General features: G+C 40.4%; 1 long non-coding RNA gene across 1 annotated transcript in view; it reads right to left on the bottom strand.

The window, feature by feature from the left end:
* Window positions 1-19,656, bottom strand: part of LOC140468869 (uncharacterized) — a 45,424-nt gene extending 25,768 nt beyond the window's left edge. Inside the window, exons 1-3 of the long non-coding RNA XR_011955856.1 lie at window positions 19,582-19,656; window positions 19,418-19,463; window positions 17,900-17,999 (exon numbers count right to left, since the gene is read on the bottom strand). This is a non-coding gene — a long non-coding RNA (uncharacterized lncRNA). The remainder of the gene's footprint in view (window positions 1-17,899; window positions 18,000-19,417; window positions 19,464-19,581) is intronic.
* Window positions 19,657-20,192: the final 536 nt, after the last annotated feature.

Below are 20,192 nucleotides of genomic sequence, written 5' to 3'. Positions count from 1 at the left end.
TATGTGGATGATCGATTAGCTCGCTGGCAGTTGAGGAGTTAGAGGCAGTTTTTGTCCCCAAAATAGCTCTTTGCAGATCTTCAGAGGAATTGTTACTGAAATACAATGACTAGTTCACCATTTTGTAGCCCAGAGTTGGGTGTTTATATTGGGGAGGAGCCTTAAAAACATGCTATTTCCAGAATTGTTTAGCTAAAATGGTTCAGCCCTGTGGCAGTCACTGTAGGGAAAGGACTGTCTATGGCCCATCCCAGAGGTTATGTGGAAATTCATTGACACAGCTTCATAGAGGATGGGAGAAACCTGCAATGCTATTCTGTAAGGCATTGTCTCTGCAACAGGTTCATGAAACAATAGTTAGCATTTCAGTCCCATTAGGAGAAACACAGATGATGATTGCCTGGCTAATTTGGATCTTGAGAAGGCTATTGATAATAAAACAATGTAACACAATGGTGGAGATTAGAAACACACAAAATAGGTGAAGAAACTCAGTAGGTCTGGCAACATCTGTAGAGAGAATGCAGAGCTAATGTTTTGAATCCAATGAATTTCTCAGAACTAGCAAAAGGAACAGAGCAGGCAACAGAAGGGAAGACTCAACCAGTTGTCAGTGAAATTCATGGATTTCTTACATGCGAGGTGTGATCATTATTTGCAAACATGGCCACTGCATTAGTTGCCTGGCTTACATATCCCTAGTTATCCCCAGAAAACTACCTTTCCCTTTTAATAAATGTGCCATGAATTGTACTCTCAAAGCCTAACACAGACCTCTCTGAACATGCAGCAAGTTTGGTGCTTTACTTTCTAGTTTATTGATTTTTCTCTTCCCTGATGTCTGCAGCTCAGAGCCTCATGCTCCCCCAAAAGGTTGCTGACCCTTTACTTCCCTCTCTAGGCCCACAAGTTCCTGATTCCAGTTTGCCCACTGTGGGAGTGAGCTGCAGATCAGCTGGCATGCTTTAAAACTGGAGATTTCACTTGTTTGGTTCTTTTTCAGTATGCTGAAGGCACACATCTTCATCTCAACCCCTAATGAAGGAGCAGGCTCCGAAAGCTAGTGCTTCCAAATAAACCAGTTGGACTATAACCTGGTGTTGTGTGATTTTTAACTTTACCCATCCTAGTCCAACACCGGCATCTCCAAGTCATCTTTAAGAAAGAATTTAATAGTAGAGTGGAAAAGAAATGGGGTCCACAGGAATGTCAGACAGGGTTGTGCTGCTAGGTATTTGCAATAAAGCCTTTTATATTATATATCAAGTAAGGAATATACACATCAAAACCCTTATATATAGTAACATCACATTGATGGCTTAATTGCAAATTGTTGGTTTATTCTGCTGTTCTCATCAACACTGGTGTGTATTTTTGGTGAATGTTCTGCCGTTTTTTCCTTGAGGCAAACCAGATGTAACTGGCCTTGTAAATGTTTCATAATGGCGCTGCCTTTCTTTTAATGTCATTTCCACCGTAGACATTTGTGCTGACCTGTGCAAACACCGGTTGTTACAAAGTGACCTGTTATAAATTAGGGGCAAAGTGCAGAGGACAAAGGGCAGAGGTGATGCAGCTATATAACGATGGCTGCCTTGTTGGCTGTTTTAAGTGACCTTCCCTGAGTATGTGTGAGCGCTGCTTTTGTTTCTATTAGTGCTGGTATGGATTCAGCACAACCAGAGGCGAAAGGGGTCACTGGCATGAGTGTTAGGAAGCAAAGAAGGATCCATAACTGCTTGCAGGCCTGATCTGGTGACAACTCCTCTGACACATTTTCAAGCTAAACATTTCAGATGTTAGTACCCAAACCTCCAGGGGATTAAACCCAAGTACTACTGGGAAATACAGTACTTGTTTAAGCGATCAATTATTAACTCAATTATTGCACAGCATTTTGCCCACACTTCAAAACAAATAATTTTACAGCAACTTTCCCATCTCAGCGCATACATGCGACATGTAACTTTTGTAAAGAAGCATCCAAGTACTGAGATTGCTGAATTCCTACAACTCAAAAAGATATAAATGACAGTAGATGTGGACTCACTCCAATTATAGAGGGGAAATGATCATTGTGCTGATAAGACTAGGAAGTAGCGTTGTTCATTTTTGTGTATAGGAGCTTACTATGTGCAAATTTCCCACATTGCAATCATGACTATGCTGCAAATGTACTTTGTCAGCTGTAACAGGTTCTGAGGTCTCCAATGATTGTCAAAGGTGCTAGATAAATGCACTCTTTATTTTAGCATATATCACGGTATCTCACCTTACTTGAATGCAGAAGTATGGACACAATCGAAGTGCAATCTGGCAAAATTCCCCTGTACTTCATTTGTGTGAACATCTTTGTCCTCAAAATGAGGCAATTATCACTTTATGGACTCGGTAGCTGTCACTTATGAGGAACGGAAGTGAAATGATCATCTCTGCTCTCTGGGCCCACATTACAAGAATGGACAACTAGAAAAAAACAGTTAATGCAGACTTGACTCGGGTTAAGACTCTGTTTCTCCCTCTCACATGAACATACATATAAATGGGGTCAGCACCAACCTTCACCCAGGGCTGCAGTGGAAGAGGATGTTCCTGGTGAAAAACCACTTACAGAGCTGATGGAATATAGGAGCAGGTTACAGAGAAGGAGAATACTCCAGAACCAGGTAACCAGCAGATGACAGGAGGTGAGAAGGATCCTGAATACAGGAGATGGGATGGATCCTGAATACAGGAGGTGAAAGCAATTCTGAGTACAGCAGTAAACGTCTCCGTATGTGTTATCTTGACCTTATGAAGAAAATGGTTAGATGTCAGTTGCATCTTGGCAGCAACTCATTAAAGGCAGGATATAATGGAGGGACTGGGTTATGATGTTATTTGTGTTGCACTATGATGCCCTGGGACATTGGGTTGCTCCTCCAATACACTCCTCAAAGTAATAAAAGGCCATTCTTATCATTCTGTTCAGTCCCTGCCCATCAGCCCAATAAACTGGTCGCTCTGCAACTTCCAAGCTGTCTCTCTGTCAGCCCCATATTGGTGTAGTGCATCACCTCCATAAGGATTAGGAGATATATGTGTCCTTTTTATCTGCTTCTTTACAATCACGTGCGACCTGTTTTGCAATAGAGAGAACAGAGAAGCAGTGGTTAAGCTCCATTGTGTTTGAGTGTTGCTCCAGTTCTAGCAGAATAGCTGGAGGCATGTGGATGCAGTGAGAGATGGGTGTGAGACTGGAAGCATTGGTAAGTGTGTGAGTTTGAAGTGGTGTAACTGGATGTTAGCTATAAGCCCTGAGTGCCAAGGAGTATTGATGGATAAGCGATGGAGGTATGGTTTACTGAACAGCGTGAAAGGTTGGCAGAGTGTAGGAGATGACAGTTGGAGATCCATTATCACTCATTATCTGTTCTATGACACTGCTGGGGGTTCTAGGTCTAATTATCAGGAGTTGACCTCCCAGGACAACTGCTTCCATTACCTTCTGAGGGTGGGCCTTACCAAAATCCTCTCCTTATTGCCATAAAACCATTGTATCACCTCTCTACTGTAATAGCATCAGTAATGTCTACAAGCCCACGTTGGTCACCCTGGAGGCCTCTTATTATTTTGATGTTCAAACTTCTATAATTGAAATACCAGCAAGATTATTCAGCTTCCCTTTCAGGTAGACAGCTTGTCTTTAAGAAAAGCAGACTGGTATTAATCACCATGTGTTTTCTGAAAAACTCTGCCTGCTGAGCATATAGACAAGTGGGCATTCTGCAGAAGGAGGAAGTAATGTGGGACGTCTATGACCAGATGCTACAAGCATGTATGTGAAGTGGGTGATCCATACATACATGGTGCCAACCTCAATCAGAACCAGCACATTGAAATTTCTGTTCTCAAAAACAACAGACATATGGGACAGAATTATCCACCACCGACAAACCAAACCCCTCAATGTCCAGGCTGGCTATCATTTCGGGGGGGAGGGTCACTTAAAACTGATCAGAGCATAGCCACTGACTTGCTGCTTACTCCTGGTTCATTAAAGGGGTATGTCAGCATGCACAAGCCCACACACCTTTAGATCTATCGATGCCATTAAATGGCAAAGGCTCTCCAGCTGTCACAATGGCTACAATACACTGGCAGCTGAAGGCAGACAGCAGGAAGAAGGTTGTTTTTTTTTAAACCAAGTGGTGAAACACAAGCACAAACATGGGTTACATCCATTGAAAGGTGCCCTGCTTGTATCACCACCTCATACTAGAATGTATTGTAGCCCTTCCACTTTCTGCTTCCTCTTCTCATCTCCAAAATCCAAACTCAAAACCCTTTACCTGCCTCCTCCAGGTGCCCAATCCTTACCCGTGCTGAATCACCATGAACTTCCTCCCAGGATTCCTTTACTATCCCATCAGCACCCTCTGCTGAATTCCAGTTCTGTTGGTGTTGGACTAGTTGCTGGCCAGACAGATTGACTGACAGCTCTTGAGGGAAGGACGCTGAGGGGCAGAAGCCCCATACTAAGTTTGTCAAGGATACCCACATCATGTTGTAGTGGTAGAGGATCTTGGGGAGACTACACCTGGGGTATTGTGTAGGCTGCTTTGGTCTCCTTCTCTGAGGAAAGATGTTCTGGATTTCAACACATACACAGACACACACACAGACACACACACAGACATATACACAACATGCATACACACACACACAGGCATACAGATTCAGTGACACACAGACATACACACGACATGCATGCACATATACAGACATACAGACACAGTGACATACAGACACGCATGCACATTGACATAAACTGACGCACACACAAATATACGAGCAACACAGACCACATACATAGACATACACAGACATAGACATAGACACATATACTCATGCATAGTGACACACATACACAAACACACAGACACACACACACACAGACACAAGCATGTGCTCACACACAGTGACAAACAACGCACACATACAGACATAGTGACATGCACGCATATACACAAACTTACATACACACAGTGACATGCACATACAAATAACACACATGAGCACACACACATAGCTGTGCACACACACAAACATACAGTGAAACATAAGCAGTCACATACATACACATAAACACACACACACACAGACAAAATGTTAACCTCCACAAATTTAGGATTAGCTATAAAATCATGAAGGAAATTATCAAACATTCTAATGCAAATGAGTACTGAAATATGGGCAACATTTCCTGAACTAACAATCTATGTCAAATCAATCAAATGACTTTTCACAGGATATCATATGAATATGATGATGAAAAAGTGAAGGAAAATGGAATGCTAACAGAGAGGTGAAGATGCAGTGAATAGTTCCAGTTTATAATAAATACTGCTATCAGTATCATGGATACAAGGATCCATGTCCTTGCAGTCCAAAGATTGAGCTATGGTCAGTCTTTCAGGTCAACTGCCAAAGATTCAGAGATTCCAGGTAGGTCAGTCAGGGTGCTGTGGAGACAACAGCCCAGAGTTTTGGGGTGGGAGCAGTAAGGGGCACAGAATGGAAGAGCAGCCAATGGTGACGCACAACCCAAAGAAGTGGCACAGTATCCCCAGTGAGTGTTAGGAAACGTGAAGGGCAAGAAGGGATAATAGTTTAGGAGGATGAGTTGGGGAAGAACCGTTGAGTGGACATAATGCAACAATTGAGATTCGCTGTCTATCCAAATTGGTGAGGGACCTGTGAAGTGGCAAAGTTAGAGTGGGAGGTGATCGTGCAAAGAAGGTGGTACCAGTAACCCTGGCAGAGCACCACCAATGACTGCTGGGCATCCAACTTCACCCAGGACATGGCACTGAGCTGCAGTTTGTGTCCAGAATTGCTTAGGCTGGTGGTGGTATGGCATCCTGGAGAAAATATTGCCCCCATTCCCTTCCCTCCATCACCCTGCCCACCAAGACTTCCTCTCCATGAAGTGGAAAGTGAGGTTTCCTTTCCTCTGATCTATGTTCTCAGTGAAATGGTCAAGCACCACAGCATGATGGGTAGTTCCTGGCTTGCAATGTCTGAAGTGATGAGCAAATGAATTTTACATACGGTGCCAACGGCATGGCTGCAGGAAGGTCCCAGCATCACCCATCTGCTCACACAACCCTCTGAGAAATTTGCCTAAGAGTCCTTATTGAGGGGAAGAGCAGAAGATTGTGAGAGAAAAGTCACTCCAACCGATGGTGGTCCAGGCACCATGAATCCCAAAAGACTTGTACTAAAAATGGAAGAATTCCTTTCATTGTTATCAGGACTGGATTTATGATCTCCGACTTCAGCTTGATGTTATTTTGTCCACTCTTCTGTGAAGCACCATGACATATCACAGGTGTTACACAAGAGCAAGTCATTGTTTTTGAAGGACACTCTTTCCTGTAAAAGGCAAAGCCAGCCCAGGGGTGCTCTCCCATTAGAGAAAGAGAGACAACTGGTGGTAGTTTAATCTGAGAGTCACCTGACCTCAGGGGAGGGGAGGGGAGAAATTCAGAAGGTGAGTCTTTCATTGTAATAGCAGCCTGTACAGGAAGTCAATGTTGCTGAATTGGCATTGCAAACAACCTGAGCTAACAAACAGACATATCCTGCAAATGCTTCTAATCTAGCAATCTCACTTTTAAATCTAATCATCTATCTAGCAACAATTGCAGAAGAGAGTTTGGAATTTCTAACAGCCTTTATGCATTCCTAACTTTACTCCTGAAAAGCCTGGCTCTAACTGTACCTACCTTCCTACCCAATCCTGGATTCGCTATCGAATTGAAACAGTACTTCTCTATCTATTTTTTTCTGTTTCCTTTGTAGGTCAGTTATTGGTAATGTTCAACATCAAAATCAATAGATTCCTAGACACCAATTGCAACAAGAGAAATGAGGATTGTGTGGAAAAATATAATTAAAGTAGTTGATCATAGAACCCCTGTGGAAGCAGGCCATTTGGTCCATCGTGTCCAAACCAACCCTCGAAAGAACATCCCACCCTATTCCTGCACCTCTGCATTTCCCACAGCTAATCCAGCCAGCCCTGCACGCTATGGGCAATTTAGCACAGCCAATCCACCGGACCTGCACAGCTTTGGACTGTGGGAAGAAACTGGAGTATCCAGAGGAAATCCACTCAGAGAACATGCAATCTCCACACAGACAGTTACCTGAGGCTAGAATCCAACCTGGGTCCCTGGCGCTATGAGGCAGCAGTGCTAACCACTGAGCCACCGTGCCGCCCCAAACCTCTGACAGAGCAATTTTGAGGGAAGCAATGGCCTACTCCTACTCCAATGTTCTTTTCCTCTCTTTCCCAGTTTTCCATGAGTACACATGAACTTCAAACTTGTTTGTCATGAATATAAAAGTTGGGTCAATGGACCTTTGTTTTTTGAAGGATCTAGCCATCTTATGGTCATGTAGGGTAATGACGGTGACTACATTATTATGTAAGTATTTCTACATGGCCAGCACAGAGCATCACAATTTCAGAGGCCATTTGCATGAGTAGAAACCTAGTAGTGGCTTTCCTAGTGAGAAGAGGCCATATGTACATTGAGGGCAACTACCTGAATGCTATATGCATTAAGAAATTGAAAATCAATGGCACAGATTATGTTGGAAGTAGAAGGGATTGGGACATATGATGTTTGATGTCTGTGTCACATTAACATTTTAAACGTAAAAACTGTATCTGGAATCAGATCATCTGAAAGACAGGATGCAGAGAGGCTTAATTCTGACAATAGTAACTTTTTTAAAAGAATTTCTTTGAAACTCACCACATCAACTCATTTCTAGAATGACAATCAATGCTTATCCAATGAAGAATTCATTAAATGAGCAATTAAACCCTCCAAACTGATTCAGTTTGTTAAAACTCATGTAAAAGAAATGTTTAAGTAATTATGAAATTGTGATTACAGTCAGATTGCTACCGCACAGTTCAAATGGGATAATATCAATTTTCCAAGCAGCCGTTCATGAATGAGTTGGATTCTTCATTTGAAATAATTCGATTGCACTAGTAAATATCTGCCAATGTGCAACAAGAGCTGTGTCCATCACTTCTATTGGTCAGTGCATTGAGTATGGGAGTTGGGATGTCATGTTGCAGCTGTACTGGACATTGGTTAGGCCGTTTTTGGAATATTGCATGCAATTCTGATCTTCCTGCTATAGGAAGGATGTTCTGAAACTTGAACGGAATCTGAAAATATTTACTAGTATGTTGCCAAGGTTGGAGGGTATGAGTTATAGGGAGAGGCTGAATAGGCTGGGGCTGTTTTCCCTGGAGCATCGGAGGCTGAGGGGTGACCTTATAGAGGATTTATAAAATCATAAGAGGCATGGATAGGGTAACTAGGCAAGGTCGTTTCCCCAGGAAAGGGGAGTCCAAAACTACAGGACATAGGTTTATTGTGAGAGGGCAAAGATTTAAATGGAACTTAAGGGGCATATCTTTCATGCAGAGGGTACTATGTGTATGGAATGAGCTGCCAGAGGTGGTGGTGGAGGCTGGTACAATTACAACAATTAGAAGATATCTGGATGGCTATATGAATATGAGAAAGTGAGGACTGCAGATGCTGGAGATCAGAGCTGAAAATGTGTTGCTGGAAAAGTGCAGCAGGTCAGGCAGCATCCAAGGAGCAGGAGAATCGATGTTTTGGGCATCAGCCTTTCTTTAGGAATGAGGAAAGTGTGTCCAGCAGACTAAGATAAAAGGTAGGGAGGAGGGACTTGCGGAAGGGGCGTTGGGAATGTAATAGGTGGAGGGAGGTCAAGGTGAGAGACCTTGTCTCAGTCAAGTCCCTCGAACTCAGCACCGCCTTCCTAACCTGCAATCTTCTTCCTGACCTCTCCGCCCCCACCCCACTCTTGCCTATCACCCTCACCTTGACCTCCTTCCACCTATCGCATTCCCAACGCCCCTCCCCCAAGTCCCTCCTCCCTACCTTTTATCTTACCCTGCTGGACACACTTTCCTCATTCCTGAAGAAGGGCTGATGCCCGAAACGTCAATTCTCCTGCTCCTTGGATGCTGCCTGACCTACTGCGCTTTTCCAGCAACACATTTTCAGCACTGGCTATATGAATAGGAAGGGTTCAAAGGGACATGGGCCAAATGCTGGCAACTAGGACTAGATTAATGTAGCATATTTGGTCAGCATGGACAAGTTGGATCACGATGTACATCTTTATACTCGATGATTCTTAACACAGAAAGTGTCTCACATTTTCACTTATTGTCGGCCTTTTGGTTCTTTTCTGTCTCCTATCCCTCTCCCATTGCTTTCCCATGCTCTTTCCATCATTTGATTCTCTATTTCTGGAACTGAGGTTGGATAATGAGATAACATTTTAATATTATTTCATCCAATATTGAGCCTCTGTGAACATATCTACTTCTAAACAACTGAGCTTCAATTATTTATATTTCCATCAGAAGTTTGCTTCCAAAGGCAGAGGCACTCTTTTAGCATCTTACCCAAACTGGAGCAGATCAGGAGTCACTGTGGAAAGTACACAAAACTGAAATCATTTGAGCCAGTAACACCGCAGGCATTATAGCGGTTAAAGATTCCTTTGGGCAAAAGAACATTAAAAGAGACATAACCCAGACATGATTGACAAAAGAAATTGAAGAGATTATCAGATCCAAAGTGGAGTTTGAAAAAATTGCTAGAAAAATGAGCATACTTGATGACTGGGAGCAGTTTAGAACTCAGCAAATAGAACAAAGAGAGTAAAATTGAGTTTGAGTAAAATTGCAAGGAAAAAGAATATTGGAGTGTAAGAGCTTCTTTTGTCTGTACAAAATGAAAACAAAATAGTAAAGACAAATGTAAGCCCTTCCAACCTAAATGGGAAAATTAATAATGGAGATCACTGAAATGGAAGCGTGATTCAACAATTATTTTTGTTTTGTCTTCACAGAAGAAGACACAAATAACTTGTTTAAAAAAAAGCAAGTGAATCCATGGTCTATTTTGAAAGAGGAATTGAAGGAGATTAATTATTGTGAAAAATATTGTCGGAACAGAAATCTGATGAATCCCCAAGGCCTGATAAACTAGATCTCAGGATAGCTATGGGAATACTGGATATCTTGGTCAATGTTGTCTGAATTTTTGTGGATTCTGGAACAGTTCCAGTAGATTGGAAGGTGGCAAATGTAACACCATGATTCAAAAAGAAAGGAGAGAGAAAAGTGCACATCATAGATTGGTTTGTTAAATATCAGTAACAGGGAAAATGCTGGACACTATTGCAAAAGATGTGATGATAGGACACTTGGAATATACCAACTGGATTACACAAAACTTAACATGGATTTTTGGAAAACAAATAATGTTTGAGCATGTATCTGGAGGAATAGATAAGGGAGAACCAGCAGATGTGGTATGTTTGGATTTTCAGAAGGCTTTTTCCCACATAAGAGGTCAAAGTGTTAAATCAAAGCACATGGCATTCGTAGTAATGTACTGTCATGGGTTGAGTCATTGTTTAGCAAACAAGAATCACAGAGTTTGAATAAATGGGTATTTTCTGGAGTGAAATATGGGACATTGCAGGACTTAAAGCATGAGCCCCAGCTATTCGCAATATATATAAGGTGGATGGGGAAATCAAATGCAATTTTTTCAAGTTTACTGATAGTACGGAACTAGGTAAGATTATAAGTGGTGAGTAAGACAATAAAGAGCCTTCAAAGGCAATTTGGACAAGTTGAGTGAGTGGACATATGCACAGCAGATGCAGTATAATTGTGAAGCTGTCCACTTCAGTAAGAACAGAATGACTGAGTACTATTTAAATGGTGACAATTTGTGAAATATGGATGCACAAAGGGTCCTGAGTATCCTTGCAGTCTGGCCACCGGAAGCAAGCATGCAGGTGCAGAAAGCAGTTAGAAAGATAAATAACATGTTGGCTTTCATTGCAAGAAGGTTTTATTGTAAGACCAAAGAAATCTTACTTCAGCTGAGCAGGGTTTTAGTGAGACCACACTCACTGGTTTGCCATAATGGGAGTACATTACATCTCCAGACTGTTTCCTGGGATGGCTGGTTTGCCCAATGAGAATGGTTTGGATTGACTAGACCTGCCCTCACTAGAGTTCAGAACAATGTGAGGAATCTAATTTAAACATACAAAATGTCTGGACAGACTGAATGAAGGAGTGAGGTTTCCCCTGGTCAGGCAGTCCAGAGGAATGGGTCATGGTCTCAGGATACACAGGAGGCCATTTTGGACAGAGATGAGGAGAAATTACTTCATTCAGAGGATGGTGAACCTATGGAACTTACTGTCGTATAAGGTGTTGCAGGAGAAGTCATTTAATATATTTCAGAAAGGAATAGACTTCTAGAAGCTAAAATTATCAAAATGTATGGGGTGAGGATGGGAATATGCCACGGAGATAGGGGATCAGCCATGATTGTGTTGAATGGCAGAACAAGCTTAATAGGCCAAATGGCATAATTCTGCTCTTATTTTCTATATTTCTAACCACCACACCTCATTCTTATATTAAAGTAATGTATTAAAGCAAGAGCAGCAGAGATTCAAAGTTTTACTCTTAGAATCAAAGAGTGATAGAGACGCGCAGCATGGAAACAGACCCTTCAGTTCAATTCATCCATGCCAACCAGATAACCTAAATTAATCTCGTCCTATTTGCCAGCACATGGCCCATTTCCACTTAAACCCTTCTGTATGCACATACAAAAATACCTTCTAAATATTGTAACTGTACCAGCCTCCACCACTTCCTCTGGCAGCTCATCCCATACATGCACCATCCTCTGCATGAAAAAGTTGCCCCTCGGCCCTTTTGAACCTTTCCCCTCTCATCTTAAACTTATGCTCTAGTTTTAGACTCCCCTACCCTGGGAAAAATAAGACCTTGTCTCTTAACCTATCCATGCCCTGATTATTTTATAAACCTCACCCCTCAGCCTCTGACACTCCAGGGAAAATAGCCCCAATGTATTCAGCCTCTCCCTATAGCTCAAACTCTCCAACCTGGCAATACACTTGTAAATCTTTTCTGCACCTTTTCAAGTTTTACTTCTTTCCTATAGCAGGAAGACCAGAGTCTTAAGTAGCACCACTTTCTACTATCTTCCATTCTGGAGAACAGCCATTTGCCAAAACTGTTTCTGTGCTTTAATCTTTTTTTTAATGCAAGCTGACAATGTAATTTCTATTCCATGAGTCTCAATTTGATTAACCATTTATGAAAAATGCTTTCTTAAAATGCACACAGACTCTTTCATCATGTAGTTTAATGATATTGAGTTTGAGTTTAAGACAGACTTTGTAGAGAAGAAGGCAAAGCCAAGAATTGCTTTCAGCCTTAGATTTCAAAGTAGCATTATTTATTACACATAATTATTAAATACTGATATATATGGTCATCATAGATACACCAGGCTCTGCCCTGTAGTTGTGTTAGGCAAGGACTAACCCATCTTCTTTGTATGTTCATGTCAATGTGCTGATGTGAATCTCCCAATCTAGGATGTTCTAACTTAGCCTATACTGTGCTATTTATACTCAGTGATGTGCAGGATCCTGAAACCCTTACTCAATATCTATCCACAAGAAGCTTTCTTCTAATGTAAACATTTATTAACAAATATATTGTATACTCAAGTGAGTGATTTAGATTACTTATTTTTATAACAAGGCAAGGAAATACATGATGAACAGTAGAACTTAGAAGAACCAAAATCAGTGGTACCTTGGTGTGCATGTTCACCGATCCCTTAAAGTAGAATTTCAGGTCATTACAGTAATTAACAACACATATGGAATACTTCCCTTTATTAGCCGAGGCATATAATTTAAGGGCAGGGAGGTTGTGCTGGGAAGTGTATAAAATGTTGGTCATGTAACAGACACAGTATTGCGTGCAGTTCTGGAATCCGTAATATAGGAGGGAATGTCATTGCATTGGGGAGGGTGCAGAAGAGATTTACCAGGATGTCACCTGGACTGAAGTGTTTCAGTTATGGAGAGAGATTGGATAGAACGGCATTGTTTCACTTGGAGCCAAAGAGACTGAGGGGGAACACGACGTAGATGTATAGAATTATGAGGGGAACAGACAGGAAGAAACATTTCCCCTTGGTAGTGGAATCAACCAATCAGGGTATAGATTTAGCATAAGGAGCAGGAGGTTTAAAGGGGATGTGGAGAAATGTTTTTTGCATCGAGAAGGTGGTGGGAATCTGTAAGTCCTTGTCTGAAAAGGTGGTTGAGGCAGAAACCCTCATAACATTTAAGACGTATTTAGATATACACTTACAATGCCAAGATATACAAAGTCAAGGGCCAAGTGCTGATAAGTGGGATTAGAATATTTAGGTGGTTGTTCTTGACCAGCATAGGCTTGATGAGCTGAGAGCATGTTCTGTTCTGAAGACCTCTGTGACTATAACTGCATGACAAAAATTACCTTACACTTCTTTCTTTATCTCTCTGGGTCATAGAGATGTACAGCATGAAAACATACTCTTCAATCCAATTCGTCCATGCCAAACAGATATCCAATATTAATTTAGTCCCATTCGCCAGCAGTTGGCCCAAATCTTTCTAAACCATTCCAATTTATGTACCCATCCAGATGCCTTCTAAATGTTGTAAAGCCTCCACCACTTCCTCTGGCAGCACATTCCTTACACGCACCACCCTCTGCGTGAAAAAGTTGCCCTTTTAAATCTTTCCGCTGTCATTCTAATCCAAGATAGAGGATGGGAAAAATAAAACCGTGGCTGTAAGAGCTGCTCCTTTTTTGAAGTATTTTAGGTGTTGGAGCTAATTTCCTCAAATTCAAGGAGTAGAAATTACGGTTTTATAAACTATTGCATTGTTTTGGAACTTAGGAGAAAGAAGACCAAAAAACAGCACTTTAAAAAGGAGAAAGAAAGACAAAGGTAGAGACCATGTGGTCAGTGAGAGTCTTTTCCAAGTCTTTGATTAGATTTGTCTGTGCTGATAGATACATAAGGAAAGTCCACATTATGTTATAAAAATACTTCAGGTAAAGCTGTGGTTTCAATGTTTTCTACTGGCTCAGAAATTCAATTGAGCAGGCTGAAGCAACATGCATTGATGTAACTGTAAGAGTTTATGAGAATTATGTTTACAATTATACTTCTTGTGCTCCATTATTAACATCAGATGACATTCCCTCGAAAGAAGTGAAGTTTCACAAGAAGTGAAGAAGTCAAGCCATGCACTGTTGCTCTTGACATCAAGGTTGATCTTTTATGGTTTTGATTTGTTCTTCAAGGTTCTGTTCTAAGGCATGAATGTACCTATTGACTTGACTTGGCATCCAAACCAGAAGCTAAAGGAAATTTTTAGAATCGTGTTTTCCACGTCCTCCAATTCATTGATTTACCAAATGGACCAGAAGGCTAACAGTTCTTTATGTAGAAAGATTGGTATAGCAAATGTCATGCAGTATGTGATTGAAGACTGGAACTTGAAAGTAGTTGATAATTTTGTTATCTTGTGGAATTAATCATCAAGTTTCTGTTGAGTCTTTGTTGTTATGTATTAAACCTGCAAGCTGTTCCTACTTTTTAAAATGCTGTTTTCAATATAAATTTCACATTTCCTTTACCAATTTTGTAGGGTCTTCTTAGAAACCAATAAAAAAAAACCTTATCCAAGTTGGCTGAAGAACTTCCCAAGGACCTATGGTTAGAATGTCTCCAAAATGGCTTTATCCAAAAGATTCAATGATGTTTTTTTTAAGTATCAAATATAGCTGCCATGAATTCATTCGAGTTGATGTTAGCGTCCAAGATAGTTTTACACTAACTTCAATACCAGATAATTAGGTTCATGCTCTTTTTCTTTAACCAATCTTTTGTATTTTAATTCATAAAATCAATAAACGTACTTAGTCGTTCAGTCAAAATAATAAGGTTTTGATAATTTCACTATTGAGTCTCTGATATTGCAAATTTCTTATCTGTTTTTTCCTTTGTTAATCGATTTTCTTTGAGTCTGTATCTGAAAAATTGTCTTAACCTGCTGGTGATAAGTTTATCATCAATTAAGTCATTCAGGAATTGGTAACTCATGTTTAGAACTCTTAACAATGCTTCTCAGCCTAGTTTTTCATGTGAAAACATATCTTCCCTTCAGGGATCAAATCTACTCTGGGTGTCTGATAGTCAGCCTTGTTTCAGGGTCAGTTGATTTGCCTGCTATGAGCTTTTACTGCTCTTACTGCTTTTTTTAAAGGTGATATTCCTCTATTGCTGTCTGCAAATTTTTTTGTGTGTGACTTACATTGTCCTTCAGTGCCTCTAGTGATGTTTTCTATCCAAAGCTTCTTCCTTCACAACTGTTACTCAGCTTTGTGGTTTGTCAGCTGCTAACTGGACGGAATTATGTACCAATAATGTTTTGAAGACTTTTTTTTTATTCTTCTCTTCTCCAGACAAGATGAGGACACAGACAGAAAGAAGAACACAGATAATTCTTTGGTGGAGAAGAAGCAGATCTCTTTAAGTCTGTCATTCTGTTCGGCAGAAAAAGAGACAGGGGTTGTTGGAGGTTCAAGATGACACACCCAGTTTGAGACTGGGAATGATATGTGAAGAGTTTAGCTTTGCGAAAGAGCTGAGTATTTTCTCAGAATTGGCTAAACCATGAAGTAGGGTATTGTTAATTAGTCAGTTGAAAAGGAATTCAGGAATCTTACACCATCAGGACTATCATGACCCGAGAAAGAGTGTTGAGAGAAGTGTAACTTGCTTATCGTAATTATATCTGTGAAATTTGTAAATTAAAGCTGTCCTCAGATAGTGCTCTTATTCGAATCTGTGCGAGTAAAGAACAGGACCTTGTGGCACTGTGTAGCGATGTAATGCCACACCCGCTGAGGGGAAATAGTTGTAGTTACATAAACGGTATCTTTGTTGTATCAAAAATGTAAAGATTATTTTAAAATAATTGATCATTTTATTTGCCTGTTGATTCATTTTTATTCGTGCTGTTTCTTATGTATGTTAAAATAAATGCTCTAAAAAGTAGAATCTTGTTTGTGATTTTTCATTTGTCACTCATCCAGCAAGTTTAGCCATAATGGCTTCTGTTCCCCAGTTGGGGTGGACAATCCATAAAAATCAATTCAAATCTCACCAAGGGCTGTTAAGGAATTTAAAGTCTGACTGTGGAATGAAATAAGAAGTCATTACATCTGTGAAAATATGTTGTTGCTGGAAAAAAAAACCCATCTGATTTATGAATGACCTCTGGGGAAGAATTTCCGCCAACCTTATCTGGTCTGGCCTAGTCTGGTTTGATCTGGTCTGGTCTGGCCTCGTCAGTGATCCAGATCCACAGCAATGTGGTTGATTGGTAACTGCCCTCGGAAATGACCACTTAAGCAATGTAGCTTCATTGAAACTGACAGACAACATTGCGATCAGCATGGTCCAAGAAGGTGTCTCACCAATCTCACCTTCTCAAGGCAAGCTAGGGATCAGAATTAAAATTATAATCTTGGCAATGATGCTGACAAACATCTGAATAAAAAAATAAACTTTATGATACTCCTCAGAAACCCCAAAGTGCTTCATATACAGTGAACTGTCTTGTTCAGGCAAAAACAAATTGTAGTTGTTTATCAAGAGGTGTCATTAAAAGAATGGGGAAGAGTTAAGAGGCTTGGAGCTTTCCTCACCTAGTATTTTTTTGAAAAGTGCTGTACATACAGTGATATCAAATGAGCAAAATTCAACTTACCTCAATTTCATAAAACTTAATATCATACAACTTTGGAATTACCTAGGTGTGAGTTAAAGCCATTAAGTAAGATTTGTGTGGCAGCGGGGCACATATTTTAAGGTTGAGGAAGCAGTCTTGTAATTTGACAGAAAGTGGCTTGAAACTCCAGATACAAATGGACTTAAATCTTGTGAAGAAATTCAAGTGAGGTCTTCAGTTTTTCAGTAACCTGATTGTTATGGGCTATGTGGAAAGGAAAGCTAGGAAGGCTAAGAGGTCGATTGAACAGTGAAAAATTTGGATCATTCAACAAAGACCAACAATTGATGAGCTTCATTGGAGACAAGCAGAACAAATGCCAAGCACTTTAGTGAGACATTTCATCTTGTCTCTATTTCTCCTCAGTTGTTGCATAGTTTTATGTTTATTAATGCAAATTCCAGCATAACGGGAATTGGAAATTTAAATATGTTCTTCTTCGCCTCCCTATTTTACATTTCCTCCTCTGTTCTTGACATTTTTCCCTCCCCACAGTCTGTGCCGGTAAATAGTTAAGGCCCTTGAGCAGAGATGAGGAGCAGAGGAGGAGAAGAATTGACAAAGCTGGAGAGGAGGCAATGGAAGAGAAAAGCAAGGAGGAGCCTTTTGACAGAGGGAATTATCTTCGGAATGTGGGATGTAGAGAGCAGAAGAAGAAGGAAGCTAAGCTGATGAACCCTCCCCCCCATTCCACTATCTCCACCAACCCACTGACATTAACCCCCTCCTTCCCCTTCTTACCCATGATGCAGAATTCTGAGATTGGCAATTAATATTCATCAGCAGCATAAAGCACCATTGTAAGGAAGAAACATAATCCAGGCCAATGGAATTCAGGGCAAAATCTTTATCTGCCACAGGTAAATAATTGAATGTCTTAATTGCTTAATGAATTTTCAGTTTAACTCCTTGCTAAAATACACAGAAATCTCACCTCATCCAATAAATAAATGCACAGTGTATTATAAATCACACATCACTTGGAATCCCAGTTATTGTCCAGATAAAGATTAATATTAAAAAAGCAAGTCTAATCGTCATGATATGCAGATTTGAGGATAAATGTGCCTACCATCTATGACCTTTTAGATGTTTATGATGCCAACAATATACTTTGGAGAAGATCTTCAACGAGGTCTGTTTTGTTGCAAACCGTACTCGATGTTTGGTGGCTGAAAAATAAACATGGAATTTTGAGTTGTTGTCAGCGAGATAAGATTGCCACGTAAAAAATGGTACAGCACAGGCTGTGAGAGAATCACTGGCGAGGGAAAGACCTCAATTGTACTTCCTGTACGGCACCTAATAATATTATAGTACTGTATTTCTACCCCCATCCCTCCCCCTTCTCCAATAATTGCTGATTATGTTGGTCGTATGAACCAGCACGCCCGTCTCGGGTTGCTATGGAGTGAAATGCATGCTTAGCAGGGGAAGGAGCGCAGAGGAATAAGTGAGCAAAGAGGTTTAATTTGGGGAGGTTAGAATCCTGCAGGCTCAGGGTCGAAGGTGAAGCTTGAGCTTGCCTCGAACTGAATATGCAGAAATAAAAGTAAATTGCTTGCATCTGGTCCTGACGCCAGAGAAGCGCTGTGATTGGTGCGTCAGTGTGCTCTGCACCTCGTCTCTGTTGTGCAGGGGCTTTGACACACCGAAAGCTTGTAATTGGAGTAATTCCGAATTAATGGATGTAAAATATTTCAGAGCTTTGGATAACACATGACAGCTGGCATGAATACTGCCGGTTTATGAATGCAGATGGATTGCACGGAGTCTGAGCAATGATAAAGTGTCCCTGATCGTATTTGATAAGATTTTCTAAAAGACAATGTTTACCATTATGGAGCTTTTGAATTATTTTTTTACGTCGTTTGATTGGATATTCTCAAATAGTTACACAGCGGGTTTGATTTACTCTTTTCTATCATTTCTATCCTTTGCCCCATATTGAATATACGAAGGACAATAGTCTGCAGTAGGCCTGAGCTGAGGGCTGTTTTGAATTGCTACATCGAAACTTTTTAATGTGTCACTGTCTGTATTTTACAATTCCAAAGTTTTCTGTCATACAATATCTACAATGCACCTGACAGAACAAAAGCCTAGGCATCCATTTTAAAATATTGCATGCAGAGTAAATTAGTTAATGTGCATTCCAAATACATAGCACTTAACTTGAAAATGACAGAAATAGATTTATTCCTGCGCAGAAGTGTTTTACAAATAAATTAATCATCTTTTTCTCATTTATTATCTGAATACCAATGTATTACTTGAGTCTATGACAGTGAAGGCAGCTTTGTTCTAGCTCTCTTTATGTCCAGCTGTCTCAGTAAACGCTGACAATACCACACCACACTGAGAGAACTATTTAGATTCCATTTTTAAAAGGCAAGACATCAGACTCACTCTAAATCATTATTAGCATACACTAACTTTGTCACAAAGCCCACAGAAAAATAAATGTGATTGACGCAGATGTGTTTACACGCAGTGTATTTTCTTCACATGTTTCTGTCATCTGCCGAATAAACTGACAGCAAAAAAACTGCCGCTCAAATCATTACACAGAAAATGCTTTTGTACTCACTGTTAGACTGTCTAGTGATACCAGAGAGAGAGGAACTGCATCCGTTCTGAAAAAAAAACGCACTTTACATTATTCACTTGCTTAGGTGCAACAATCTTTTGGCAGAGTTTGGCTGGATTTCAGACAAAGCTTCTACATCTGATATTATATATAAATATGCATACACACAAAACGAGATATAGGAACTCGAATAGCATCCACATTCTTGTTCAGTGCCTAATGGATGACTAATTTGGCAGCAATTAAAAGTCACCCATTTAGGGCAATGAAAGGAAGAATGTTACTTTAAGTAATAACACTGTGAGCATAAGATGTTGCTACTGATATCCTGGAAAAGAAAGCTCTAGTGAATCATTAATATTGTACTCGGATTTAATGTTGAACGTTATGTTATTGTTGGCACAGGCAATGTAAAAGGGGATGCCTAACAGTCGGCACTCACTCTCTTAGTCTTGCTCACTTCAAAGGATTTAAGAAAGGATATTTTAAAATCTGAAGTAAAGCATACATTTGGGAAACATTTTCCTTCATTAGAGTTATAGTTAACATTTTTAAGAGTGACCAAGGGTAATGATGTCCTTGAAGGCTCTTCTAAATAATCTGCAGTGTTTCAAAATGGCTGATTGCTTCCACGTTTCATACAGTGCTCCCATTCAGATTCATGACAATGTGAAGAGGAGGCTCCAGTCATATCAAGGTGTTCCTCCTCCACATTGTGGGAGTTCCTTTTAATTCCTCTGTAGATTGCTCATATCAAATGAAGAGATTTAGAGCC

This window comes from Chiloscyllium punctatum, chromosome 48 (assembly GCF_047496795.1).
Source record: "Chiloscyllium punctatum isolate Juve2018m chromosome 48, sChiPun1.3, whole genome shotgun sequence".
NCBI lineage: Eukaryota > Metazoa > Chordata > Chondrichthyes > Orectolobiformes > Hemiscylliidae > Chiloscyllium > Chiloscyllium punctatum.
This window is presented reverse-complemented; position numbering and strand designations above follow the sequence as displayed.